A 13,910-nucleotide genomic window follows, 5' to 3' on the forward strand; every position below is an offset into this window, starting at 1 on the left:
GTGGACATTGAAAAAACTGATAGTGATTTTTAACCTTTTTTTACCATATGAAAAGTAATTTTAATTCAGAAATCGTGAAACATGTTCATCATAGAGAATTCATTTACTGTACAAATATTAGGCTTATTTACAATGTGTTTTTGAATACTTATATATATATATATTATTCCTACAAAAAAATAAGGTTACATCATTGACGTACACAGTACAGATATTCAATTTAAATGTCTGTCTTTTGATCACCGAAGATTTAAGTGTAAGCCCTCTCTGTAATCTTTTTTTTTTTATCATTATTGGCGATACAGCAAAAGAGGTTTGAATTATCATTCTGCAAGATCACAACAATTCAATGTCCTAGAGATGTATAGATCTGTGGGCACTGGCAACCACACAGCTGTCTCAGGAAGTACTTTCACACACAGGGTCAACCATCTCACATAGGGTTAAAAGGTTTAAGCTGTTGTGAACCTGTAGAGAGCAGCATTTGATATAATCACATACTTCTATACCATCAGCTCTTCCTTACAGTAAAGGGGGCGGAGCGATTATAGTAAAGCTCGTGCATTTTCCTGTCGTGGCAGCCGAAACATTATCGTTTTCACACATAGCCAAACAAATGATGTACTAACTGCTTCTAAGTGGATATATTCCGAATGTAAGCTGTTATTTTAACTAGTTCTCAGCGGTTTGCAAGCGTATCGCAACGCGCTGAACAGCGATTCGCGACGAAGACCGGTCGTTAAGGAGCCTGGAGTGACTTCAGTGTACCATTTCGCATTTTGGAAGCAGGTTGTCTTTATTCATAAGGAAGTGGGTGAGTAATGTCCTGCTGTCCTCTGGTCAGCTGTCGTGTTGAGCTTCTCACTTCAGAGGTGTCCACTTATGGTGCGCGCGAAAGCGCAGAGCTGTAAAACATCCGCGCCGTCATCGCAGTGCTGCGCATGTTTTAAAGCTCTGCACTTTGCACGCGGCATAAGAGGATACCAAGTGAGTGCTACTTACAAAGTTCGGTTTAGCACACACCAGAAACCGACTAGTTAACTAGTTCCGGTTCTTGTGGCTTGAAAACAGAGACGTGAACTGTGTATAACCATTATAAAATGTAACTACAGTTAATTGCACTCGAGAGGATTGGCGCTGGTCAGCGAGTTGCTCACCACCCAAGTGTCATGTAGAAACATTTACGCCATTCATGAGAGATGATACAGTTAATAAGATCATTATCAGCAAGAGATTTTGCCTCACTCTGAAATGGTTTATTTTGTGATTAATCAATAATCAGTACTACAGTAGTACTCTTTATAGTACTGTACTGTTAGATGGATTATTTATTTACTTATTTATTGACAAATCAAATTTCAAATTTTATTTATTAATTTATTTACCCCTGTATTAAGTTGTTGAGAATAGGAGCACAGCTGTGTAGAAAACAGGTTTACCGGATGAGGGGTCAATTATACAGTGTTGCACTGCATGGGCAGCCATCAGGGTTGCCAATTACTTTCTGAAACTAAAAATTCATTGATCTATATAAATATGAATAGAGATCAGTGGGCAAAGTAAAAATCTAGATAAGGTTTGTCCAAGAAGTTGCTAGATTTGTCCCTAAACTTTTGAAAGAAGTCTCAAAAGGGGTGGGGAAGTCAGAAATATTTGACGCTGCAGCGATTGACGAATCAGGATCAAGTACTTCACAGAGCAGTGTACTGAAGGTGCATGTTGAATGACTTGTCCATGGCTTAACTAATATTATTTGTGTATGTAGGTGGACTTTTTTACCTTCTGATGAGTTTTGGCACTGTATTTGTGGGTGGCGAGGAATAAATCAATCATTTCACCTTGATACAGGTTCATCATTCAGCAGTGCAGTTTTACAAGGCTTGAATTCAAAGGCTCCTTTGGAGAAAATTGTCAGTTCAACATGCATAATGATATAATCCACAGCAGTTGATGTTGCCACAAACTTAAATAAACTCAGAATTAGAATCTAAATTATGAATTACTAATTTAGGCTATTGTTTCTATAAGCCCCAACATTACATAACTGATCTATTGTTTAATCTAATTGCATTTATCACAATAATAATACTAAGCTCCAGTTATGACAATAATAATTATAATAAAATATTATATTATAATAATCAGGTGGACAAGGTTAAAGTCGGCATGAAACGAAAGTTGCAATAGTCTTTTTTTTCCCCTATCCTGATGTATATTGAAACTACGGAGCCCCGCACATGACATGCAAGAAAAAAAAATTAAACTGTGTGCACGATTTACTAATTCGTGCGCACGTTTTAGTAAATCAAGGTAACGAATTAGTAAATCGTGCACACGATTTAGCCTACTATTTTTTTCCTGCATGTCATGTCCGGGGCTCCGTATGAAACAGCCTCGAACAAGAAAAATGTCGGGCGGTACTTGATTTTGTCCCAAGAGGATTGATTGGATGGTTGTGGTTTGCTATTGCTGTGATGTCATGTGAGTGACAGGTTGCCCCGCCCTCATGCCAGTTAACACGTCATCAAAGAAGAGAAGAGATGTCCTGCAAGAGGGAGGGGAAGTTATTTTGATTAAAGATTATGAGGGCTCATTAATTAAAAAAATAATGTTGTGCATGGATAAAAATTTATAATAGCTCAAATACTGCAATATTCCATGAAAAAAAGAAAATAGAAAACATTTGTGAAATGTGAATATTTTCAGCCTATAGGCCTATTAACCGTTCTACCCCCAATATTTGTTTACAAATGCATTGTAGGAAATTTCTGATTCCAAGTAAATGTGAATAAATGGCGACTTCTTAATGTGAGCGACATAATTAAATCGTCAATCGAAATGATTTGTGACAATTAGCCAAAATGTCATAATCGTGCCAGTGCAACACGGCATTGAATAAGAAGAGCACGAGCTTGGTCATGAGAGGCTAAATAATTCAGTGCACGATGGGAACTCGCGTCCTTAAAGAACCTAGTCTGTGGAACATATGCGATAAACAGTGTGCAGCTCCAGTCTTCCTCGGGTTTCTGCTTCAGACTCCGAGGACACTATGGGAGGCACACTTCGGCGCCACTCTCGGGCCGATGTGACCTGGGACGCCGTGTCCTGCATTTGGGGCTGAATCGCCTCTGTGCGAGAATGAGCGAGGTAGTTAAATAGTTCAGTTGCATAACAGCCCAGCTGACGTCTCAATCTGCATTCATTATATGTTGACGTCAGAGAGCGGCTGTCGCGGGAGCGCGCATCAGGTCATATGAGGGAACTGCCTGCTGCACGGTCTTGTGCTGTCTGAACACAATGTACGGATGAGTTATTCGTCCGTGTTTTAAACAGACGTTGAAGCTTACGATACAAAATGATACACTGCTTGTGTTCTGTTCACAGTAGTTCATTTTTAGTGCTCTATTTGCAGCGGGTTTCTGAGTAAAATGATTTAACTCCGTGATCGTTTATAGCTTAGCGGTTATTTCTTTACGTGCCTGAAGCATGTAGGACATGGATTACACCAATAGCAACAGGTGATGCCTAACACTGTCATGTCAGGTGTTTTGATGATCTGAAAAACATTGTTTCATATGTCCTTCATGTTTAACAGTGCTCTTAAGTTTTGTATTTAAAAAATTCTCTATAGTTCTGTATTGATTCAATAGATCAGTGGTTCCCATTTTTCCCATCAAAGCTCTTCCCAATCAAAAAACAAATAAACATGCTCTTCATTTTCGCTGCACGCGTGTTTTAGGAGTACCTAGATGACAAAAATCAAAGTAAAAAGAATACCCATAGATGATAGATTTGGTAATACCATATTTTTGTTCTGAAGAAGTGTGATAAGACCCAGACACCATCAATCGCCACTAGACTCTGTAATGTAATTCAGTGACAGATTTGGTCCTATGAACACTAATATCCAGTGAGTGTCTCTTTTTTAAACCACAGAAGTCTGAGTTAATGAATAGTTATCATCAGTTATTATCTCAGGAAAATCTTTATTATATTAACACAGTTGTGGTCCCTACAAATAAGGATCTGCTGTTGACGTAATTTGATATATGTGGAACATAAAATTATATGATTGATTAAATTATTAAAATTATCCTTGATCTTTTGAGGTAAGAGCTTATTGTTATATAAAAACATACATACTGTTCAAAAGTTTAGGGTTGATAAGATTTTTTTTTATGTTTTTGAAAAAAGTCTTGAGAAAAGTTAAAAATTTTTATTACAGTGTAAAACAACTACAACGTTTTCTATTTTAATATATTTTAAAATGTAATTTATTCCTCATTACTCCATTACTTTAGTCCTCAGAGTCACATGATCCTTCAGAAATCATTCTAATATGACGATTTTCTGATCAAGACACATTATTATCAATGTGGAAAACAGTTGTGCTGCTTAGTATTTTTGTGGACATTTTATTCAGGATTCTTTGATGAATAGAAAGTTCAAAAGAACAGCATTTATTTGAAATAGAATTGTTTTTACAACATAATAAATGTCTTTTCTGTTTTTGATCAATTTTTTATCCATTCTTCCTGAATAAAAGTAGTTTCTTTTAGTGTTTAGTACTGCAGCTCAAAACATTATCCCAAAATGTCCATCCTAAAATCTTTGCTTCAAAAAGTCCATTTTGCTCCGTTTAATATACAGTGCTTTCATGTAAGAATGACTACTTTATTTTTTGCAGTGTTATTGTATACCACAGAGAGAACAGAAGAGCACCAGTACAATAGGCAGCCCAACAGTTTCAAAGGTCAGAAGTCCATGCAAATAAGACGTGATGACATTTCTATAGGAAATGTATAAAAACCTGATGATGATCATGGGTGATAACATGGTGGAGATAAGTGCAATGTGAACTTCAATCAGTTATGGGATGTTCTTATGCTATATGAGACATCAAAGACGTGCGGCTGCTGTGTTTTATGGGGTAAAGCACTTATGTGATATTGCTACACTAAGTGGTAAAGTACAAGAACAGAACTCTAATCCACAGCTATCATAGCACATGCTAAATATAACATATTTAGCATATAATTTTAATGAAGTAAGATATTACTTGTTACTGGCATTAGCACAGTCTTTGCTTAGAGATGTAGTGTATCAGTGTAGTGTTTACCTTCATATCTCTTCAGCACAATGGTAACCACAAAAACCTCAGCATTACAGAAACTCTTTTAAATGTCAAACATAACAGCATTAAACACTAACGGGTCTTCCCCTTCACCAAAAAACACATAAAATTATTGTTATATGAAAACATACATACGTTCTATCCTAATGTAGTCCTATGCAAAGTAGAGTTGTCAGAAGTACCGACTTCAGTACCAAGTCAGTACTGAAATTTTAAAAATGTGACACCGCTGTTGAGCGGATTCGTAAACACCTCTGATTGGTAGAGATGTTCCGATACCCCTTTTCCATTCCCGATACCGATTCCAATACCTGAGCTCAGGGTATCGGCCGATACCGAGTACTGATCCAATACCTGGGTGTGTATCTGTATATACAGCTGTATATACTACTAGCCCTGTATGAATTGATAGAATTATTTTATGGTGTGCTTCAGACTTATCCCTTAATAAAACAAGAACAAATACATACAGTGAACTAGAGTATTTTTATTATCTGACATACATTTGTCAGTAATATTATTTATTTATTTTAAGTGAAAAAGAACTTCAAATGCAGCCACAAATCTAACACTGTAAACTGAAAAAGGTATTTTAGTTTTACAATATAACTGTATAAAAACAGTGCAACAAATAAATCTAGGAGTATAATTATATAAGAAAATAATCTCTTTAAAACTTAAAGTCCAGAAACAATTTTGTTAAATAAAAGGCATTTCAGTTTTTAAATACAAAAGCACAAAAATGTGCAACATTAATTTATACTCAAAGTAGTCCTTCAAAAACACTAAGTGCAGCCACAATGTAGTGAAATAAGAAACTTAGAGTACACAAATAAACCTCAACTGAACGAGTTAAGATTCAACATTAAACCCAGTGAAAATATACATATTTCAAGTAACTTAAACTAGGTTACACACTGCTGTGAGAACTTAGTATTGCTCACAATTTCAATAACAATGGCAAGTTTTTCTTCAGGAAAATTAGCATTTCTGCTCTCTCTCCTCCTAGCCTGTTTCTCTTTGCATCCACAATATTAGATGCTGTGCTGAAAGTCTCTCACTATCCACACTGGTACCAGGGGCGCAGAGAAACTTTGCAGCAGTGGCAGCCAGAGTGGGAAATCAAACTTGGTTGACGGCCCAGTACTGGAATGGGCTGTCTGAGCGTGAGATAGTTTGCTCCATCACATATGTCTGAAGTTGAACATGTGTGCTTGTAGTACCTGCGCCATGTTCCTCATCATGCTCCTGCAGGAATTCCTCAAACAGGCCCTTCAAGCTACTCTCTCTGCTGCTGCTGCCTACCTGCACTTCCATCGTTGAAGTTTTCTTGGGGTTTTCTGCAATTGTCTCTGCTACAGTTGTGGTGGTCACTGTCAGTAACTTCTCAATCTTCTCCATATCTACTGTCAGAGCATCCTTTGCATGCTTGATGTTGTCCGCACTTGAGAAGTATCTGAAAGAAACAATAATGAAAAACAATAAATAAATGTAACAAATAAATAACCTCCTCCAAAGTAGCCTTTGGTGTGGTCACAGACTTAATACATCAGTAATTATTAAATTAAGTGTAAACATTTTTAAAAAATAGCATTTATACAGTACCATTTTAAAATAATATAACAAGTGAACTAATATACTCCATATGGCAGTGACAATAATCAATATGGACATGAAGAAAAATTTTAATAGACATACCTGTCTTTGAAACATGGATCCGAGATAGTTGCAACTGCATACAAGGGCTCTTCCTCGATGGTTGCAAATCTTTTCTTGACGGCCTCAAGAAGGGTAGTTTTCATTGTTTTTATACCGGTGTCCTCCTGGCTCTCCCGAGCAAGTAGTCGTTTTAGAACTGTAACTGAGGGGATGACTTCCGCTACAGACGAGGTGGAGGAGCTAATCTGTTTGGTCAGTTGCTCAAATGGTGCCAAAACAGGGACGTTTTTTTTCCAGCAAAGCCCACTGGTTGGCTGTTAATGTGGCTGGCAGGTCGTGATCAGCTCCGTATGCTGAAATTGGCCGCTTCTGCTCAAGTAAACTCTCTACCATATAAAAAGTACTATTCCACCTTGTTGCCACGTCTTGGAGGCATCCCTCTGAATATCCTCCAGGCGCGTTGTGGCCAATGGCGAGTGTCTAAAATGGCCAACTATCTTCCTACAGTTTGCCAGCGCATCACTCACACTTCTCTGTGATAATAGGCCTTTGTGTACCGCCAATTGGAGAGAGTGTGCGAAGCACCCTGAACTCGACACAACCATCTCGTCCATGGCTTTTTTCATGTTGCTTGCGTTATCGCGCAAAATAACATGAACACGGGACTTAGAGATATTCCACTTCACAAGCATCCCCTCAATTAATTCAGCTATGGATGTGCCGGTGTGCGACCCACGAAACTCTTTAGCTTGCAGCACTGCACTTTGAAGTGTAAAAGATGACGGCGTCACTGTGTCCACCCAGTGTGCTGTCAAACTTAGTAAAGACAGCGGGGTCGCGTCGCAGCTCCAGACGTAGGTAGTTAAGCTGATTGTTTGCACATCTTTTAGTTTACATAACATGTGTTCACGCACTGTCTCATATAGCTTAGGGAGCGCTGTTTCAGAGATGTATGAACTGTAAACGGGGCTCCAAATGTTCAATTAAGCGGCAAAATCCCACGTTTTCGACGACTGACAGCAGCTGGTCATCCAGAACAATAAACTCGACAATTTTTCCGGTTATCTTTATCGCTTGTTGGCTGTCTTTTGAAAACTTTTCTCTTTGTTTGAATGAAGCTTCCAAAGATTGTTGATTCTGGCACACCTCATCCTTCTCCGTCTTAGCCTTTCTGTAACCATCGTGTTGCGCGGGGTGACGCGTCTTCAAATGCTTTATTAAGTTACTTGTGTTAAAGTTGCCAATACTTGTGCCGTCCCTCGAAATTGCAGCATTGCATATGAGACATGTCGCCGTTTTACTGGCTGGTTGGTCCAGTCTGAAATACTGCCAAACAGCGGACATACTGCTAGCACGTTTTCATTGATTTCCGATTTGCTGCGTTAAGCAAAGATAGCGCGCACAACTAGGTATTGTTTAAGAAAATGGTATCGGATCGGTACATGAGAATAATTACTCGCCGATACCGATGCCAGAATTTTTTGTGGTATCGGTGGTATTTCCGATACTAGTATCAGAATCAGAACAACCCTACTGATCGGTCATTGTGTTCACACTCATTGGATATATCTGTGATTGGCTTCAATGATCAATGCTTCAAAAACATTGTAAATAGTCATCAATGATGCTCTTCACCGAGCGCTTACAGATACACACGGGAGCGTTTGAAAACAGGCATTTATCGCGGACCAGTCTGCTGATAGACGCCCGCTTTCAAAACGCTCTCAAATTCAAACACTTCCGTGTGCTTTTAAACGCTCCTGTGCGTTGATCATTGTAGCCAATCACAGACATATCAGATGAGCGCGTCAACACAATGGCTAATCAAAGGTGTTTACGAATCCGCTCAACAGCGCTCAAAGCGTCACATTTTTAAAATTTCAGTACCGACTGGTACTGAAGTCGGTACTTTCGACAACACTAATGCAAAGCATGCTGGGAACTAGAAATCCACTATCCAATATCCAGTTATCAAGACAATTTTTATTAAGTTACTACAACTTAATTAAAAGAAAATCCATTAACACAGAAATTTGAGTTTAAATTACACACAATATTAAGTTAATGTAATGATCAACATTATTATATCAACTGAACTCAATAAATTAGAATTTTTTAACTTGTAACCATGCATTTATTTAAGTTGTGGTAACAGATCCCCTAAATTACTTTTTAGAGCAACACAAATCTAAGTTAATCTATAAATCTAAATAAATATGTTCCAGAATGATTTTCCATATTCCTCCTTAGACATTTAATAATGAAGAATGGCTGACTCAAAAGCAGTGGCATAGCGACTGGATATGCAGTAGTGTTGTCAAAAGCACCGACTTCGATACCAAGTCTGTACTGAAATTTAAAAAAAAAAAACGTGATGCTTTGAGCATTGTTGAGTGGATTTGTAAACACCTCTGATTGGCAATTGCGTTCACACGCTTAACATATATGTCTGTGATTGGCTACAGTGATCAACACACAGAAAGCACACCGAAGTGTTTGAATCTGAAAGCGTTTTGAAAGCGGGAGCAGGAAGGCAGGCATCTATCTAACGCTCCCAGGTGTATTTGTGTAAGCGCTCAGTGAAGAGCGTCATTGATGCGTTGATCATTGCCGCCAATCACAGACATATCTGATGAGCGCATGAACACAATGGCCAATCAGAGATGTTTACGAATCCGCTCAACAATGCTCAAAGCCTCACATTTTTAAAATTACAGTACCGACTTGGTACCGAAGTCTGTACTTTTGACAACACTAGTATGCAGGGTATGCATGTGCATATGGGCCCGGGCAGATTGGGGGCCTGCGGCGTGCGCCCTTCGCCTTCCTCTCTTGTAAGTTTTATATAACTGTTCTTGGGAATTTATGATTTATTCGATCTCAACAGGTTCTGTAGCCCCCACTTGTTGACAGTTGGCATCTGTGTTCGTAAAGCAGAAGCCAGTATGACTGTCACTTGAGGAAGGAAGTGGTTGCAAAGAGAATTTTGTGTTCTGCAAAATAATTCAAATGGCAAAAAAACAACATAATTTGTCTTTGTACTTCTTTGTTTCTTGTACCTCAGATATTTTACATTGATCATTAGTTGCTTCCACTCATGCCTGTTCATTAATGATGTTTTATATGTCATGTGGCAATGTATTCCTTGGCATTTGCAATTATAGAAATGTATGTATTGTCATGCAGTTGGATTGTTTGAAAAAATGGTTTGACTTATGTGTGTTTGACTTATGAGCCAATGTAGAAGTTACCACTCACTTTCCTCGGAGGACTGTATAACTAAACAACCAATGAAAAGCAAGAACGAGAGAGAGAGAGAGAGAGAGAGAGAGATGAGAGAGGGGGGGGAGGGGGAGGGGGGGACATTAAAGTGTTATTTTCTCAGTCCTACAATATGAAAACACATAAGAAACACGGATGATAGGGAAACACAAAAAATGATACTAAAATAAAATGACTCCAAATATGGGCTGTATTTTGTGCATATATTTTTAAGAATAAGTATATTTTAATGTTGGATATTTAACTGTTTGTGCTATTTAAAAAAAAAAGATTTATATATCATCATATAATACTAACTTAAAGGGGCAATGATAGATTATGGCAGATATTTCAGCCTTTAATAGCAGTTCTCTTAAAGATCATTGTCCCTTTAAGAGCGCATGTTGTGAGTGGCTGTAACATGTAATTGTAGCAGAGCTTTTTGCATCCTGGTGAATCCCTAAATGAGATGTTGTGAGATCTATTCATATTAAGAATATTTCATATTAAGTCGTTGGAGGGAACAGGGAATGTGGAGTCCAGACAGGATGTAGTAGTTTGGCAGCTTGTTTAGTGATGTGAAGTATTTTGGCATTAATGCTCCCTAAACATTTTCCAGATGGAAGAAGTGTGAACAGACTGTGTGATGGATGATAGCAACAAAGCTGGCCCCACTGAACTGGGCCATTTGGACACCCTTTGCAGGGTTTGACTTTGAAGCTGTTGAAACTGCAAATTCTAGATCTTGGTTATCTCTTGTTAGTATAATAAGTTACACTACCATTCAAAGTTTGGGGTCAGTTAGATTTAAAAAAAGGAAAAAAAGAAAGAAATAAAAGAAATTAATACTTTTATGCAGCAAGAACACATTTAATTGATCAAAGGTGGCAGTAAAGACATTTATAATGTTACAAATTTTATATTTAGAATAAATGATTTTTTTTAGCCTTATGTTCCAAACCTGTATGAGTTTCTTTCTTCTGTTGAACACAAAAGAAGATATTTTAAATATCTGGTAACCAGACAGTTGACGTCAGCTATTGACTACCATAGTATTTTTTTCCTACAATGGAAGTTAATGGCTGCTGTCTGTCAACTGATTACTGACATTCTTCAAGATATCTTCTTTTGTGTTCAAGTTCAACAGAAGAAAGAAACTCATACATGTTTGGAACAACATGAGGGTGAATAAATGATAAAATCATTTGCAAAATAATTTTCATTTTTGGGTGAACTAACCCTTTAAGTGTGACTAATATCAAACATTTGCTATTGACTGTCCAGGCAACCATGATAAATTGGCTATTTGCTGTGAGCCACATCTGAGGGCTCAAATCACTGTTCTCGACTACTCTGTTCTTTCTTTTATCCCCTTTGGCAAGAAAACCATCTCAGATGGCATGATCAGAACATATGCCTGATGTAGAGAAAAGTATCATATTTCATGACTTCACTGCACACAGATGGCATCGAAATATCCGTATCAGACAGTACTGTAAGTCTGTCAACAGATGACATAATTTTCCTACTTTACTTAATATCTGTTTCTTTGCGCAGTGTACATTCGGTCGACACAAAAACACAAACCCCTCTTTTCCAGGAAAGGCTTTCCCAGAATGCTTTGCTATGTTGAATGCACGTGCGGTGCTGTGAGCCATAAGCGTATGAAGTGTCAGTGTAAAAAGTGGCACAGGTGCAGTGGAAATGTCCCTAGGGTCGGACCGTGACCCCTGCGTCCCCCCAAAAAGTATTTCACATTACAGCGATAGCACTGTAACCAGAAGATCGAAGCAGATCGCGTTTCACTGGCCTCCCTCTGCCCCCTCATTCACCTCATTCAGATTGTTTATCCTGCGAGACTGTGTGCGACTCAGCATGTAAATGTGAAAGAGGAAGCTCGCGTGTGTATATATTCCAGCAGGGCGATTTATGTGTTTGTCACTTTTGTCATGCCCTCACCTCCCTGTTTTCCCTCACAACTATGTGTTTGTCTTTGTCTATAGTGTGACATGTGTCTGTTAAGTTGGCAACATAATTATGATAATGCCATACCTTGAGCTCCATGGAGACAAAGTATAGCCTTATAGTGATTAATGCAAACACGTATAGAAATGCATGGAGTACTTATTCATTATGAGTAACTCATCTCCTGTTGTTTGAGTTAACAGCCATTCGACCTCTGCTAATATATGTACACTAATCTGTGTCATGTACCAACAGAGTGCCACTTTCAGTAGTTTTGGGCTGAAGGACTGTGGCATTAAAGGGAATCGAAGCACTAACCTAAAAGACTATGCAATAGGATATTAACATACTGCTGTTACCTTCGCTACAGTATATAGTATGTGTTATGTGCACAGTAAGCTATTTTTTTGTATGCATGAAATACAGAAAACAGCAGAGTAGTGGGGGTGTCAAAAAAATGGATTCTAAATACATTTGTATTGAAACTGAATTAAATTCAATATTAGGTCATGTGACAGCAACTTATGTAGCCCCGCCTCTTTTCAGTGCTGCACTCATTAGGTGTGTTTGACATCGGCTGCAGCTGGATGCAACCGATCGGCGAGAGTAGCCGCGTGCAGTGCAGGCGGAGAGAAGCTGAAAACGGAGACGTGAAGTCGGACACTTTCTGCTTCTCGTAGTGACGCTCGCACTGCGTTTGCATACTTTATCGCAGCTGAAGTGAAATAAATGCAATATTTGACTAATACACAGATGTTTCAGAGACATTTTCATTCAGTACTTTATGTACTGCTTACAGCATCTGTTTTTACAAGAATAAAGTTCAACATAAGCATATATTATTTAAATACCAATGTAGTGGGGTCTACCTTTTATTTTGATAAACATGACACAATACAACATCGCGACTACATGAAAAGAGCTTTAACTGTTATAAAAATACAGATTTGTGAGCATTAGTGGAACTGAAGGCGTGACAATAAACACGAAACACACGTGATCGTTGTCAGGCGGTGAATCCGGCCAATCGTGAAACAGCTGTGTCGACATCAGCTCATGCAGCTTCTCTTGAGAAACTGCGCTGGCTGACTCAGAAAAATTTCTTACCGGCATGCACTGCTTCAAGTCAGCCGCCGATCGGTCTGTGCAGCAAGTCGAACAAGCCTAATGTGTTCAGTCTTCTGGTTTGTATTTCCAAAGCATTAAGTTAAGATCTTTTGGATTTAAGAATGAACCGCTAGATTTAAAATCTTCCCGGTCTACTAACATTTGTTATGACATCTGCTTCAAACATTACAATGCTCATGATAACTTTCGTTATCTCTACAGTAAGTAAATCCACTTCACCAGCGTAAATACACTTCGACAGTGAAGCCATAGAAAGCTACCGCTCTGGCGCATAAGGGTCTATAGAGTGCAACACTGCCCGCCCACATTTTCAGTGGCTTTACTTCCGGAAGTATTTTTCCCAATAATTTTTAAATGGGATTTTTAAAAAGATTTTTTTTTTTTTTTTTAAAGTCATCATTAAAGCCATGAACCAAACCAATCAGCTACGAGGTGAATCACAATATTACAAACTTTACAGCAAAAAAGTATTTGAAAAGATACAAGATTGTTTAAAAGCTTCAATGAGAGAAAAAAATACATTCGCATGAAGCATTGTGAATGGCATAATCAAATTGATTTACTTTTAACTATTGATTTAAAGATGTTGATTATATAAAAACACTATGTTTATTGCAAAATATGCCTCTACAAACAAATATTTAAGTAGTTTGAGAGCATAGGAAGACTCTACATCAATCACAGTGCTACAATTATTTGAAAATTAAGTTAAAAAATGAACGGATGGCTTTACATTTACTTGAACACTATTTTTTTACACATA

The 13,910-nt window shown here is 38.0% G+C and overlaps 1 protein-coding gene across 2 annotated transcripts in view; it reads left to right on the top strand.

Moving 5' to 3' along the window:
• Positions 1-461: 461 nt before the first annotated feature.
• The window catches only part of thraa (thyroid hormone receptor alpha a), a 44,788-nt gene continuing 31,339 nt past the window's right edge, over positions 462-13,910 (top strand). Inside the window, exon 1 of one of the 2 annotated variants that reach the window (XM_051887584.1) lies at positions 462-814. The gene's annotated coding sequence lies outside the window, so the exon portion shown is untranslated. The remainder of the gene's footprint in view (positions 815-13,910) is intronic. The other variant, XM_051887581.1, reaches the window with a different exon arrangement.

Source organism: Ctenopharyngodon idella, chromosome 3 (genome assembly GCF_019924925.1).
Source record: "Ctenopharyngodon idella isolate HZGC_01 chromosome 3, HZGC01, whole genome shotgun sequence".
Lineage (NCBI taxonomy): Eukaryota > Metazoa > Chordata > Actinopteri > Cypriniformes > Xenocyprididae > Ctenopharyngodon > Ctenopharyngodon idella.